The 566-nt window shown below is 27.6% G+C and overlaps 1 non-coding gene across 1 annotated transcript; it reads right to left on the reverse strand.

Moving 5' to 3' along the window:
- Nucleotides 1-492: 492 nt before the first annotated feature.
- TRNAN-GUU (transfer RNA asparagine (anticodon GUU)) lies at nt 493-566 on the reverse strand. The gene has a single exon. It is a non-coding gene; the product is annotated as a tRNA-Asn (tRNA).

Genomic DNA, 566 nt, shown 5'->3' on the forward strand with positions numbered 1-566 from the left:
TTACATTTACTCCAATGAATTTAGCGACGAATTATCAATGGTTTTTAATATGTCTTAAAACTTTCTAAGTTCAATAGATATATGAAGAAAATAGCAACATTAACACAGGAAGACTCATAGCTAAGATTTAACTTTATACAAAAATTAAATAAATAATTGATTTTTTCCTTCAATAGGAAGAGTCATATCTTATCAAAAAAAAAAAAAATCTTCCTTCCTTGGAAATATAATGAAATTTATTGCCAAATTAGTTCTAAGAATTAATTTATTATTTGTAAAAAAAGGAATTAATTTATTATTTAAAATAAATAAATAATATTCCAAGTTTCTACCAAGTCAGGAGAGAAAAAATAATAACATCCCACATTTTTTTGTTGGAAGTGGAACTAAGTCTCAGAAAATCCCAATTACACACAACGTTGCTCTTATTTAGGTATAAACAACATCTTTTATTGACATCTTTCTAAAGAAAAAGAAAAAAACATCGCTTATCGCTAGAAGGAGGATTTGAACCTCGGACCTTGTGGTTAACAGCCACATGCTCTAACCAACTGAGCTATTCCAGC

Source organism: Momordica charantia, assembly GCF_013281855.1.
Source record: "Momordica charantia cultivar OHB3-1 chromosome 3 unlocalized genomic scaffold, Mcharantia_2.0 BLBB01000003.1, whole genome shotgun sequence".
NCBI lineage: Eukaryota > Viridiplantae > Streptophyta > Magnoliopsida > Cucurbitales > Cucurbitaceae > Momordica > Momordica charantia.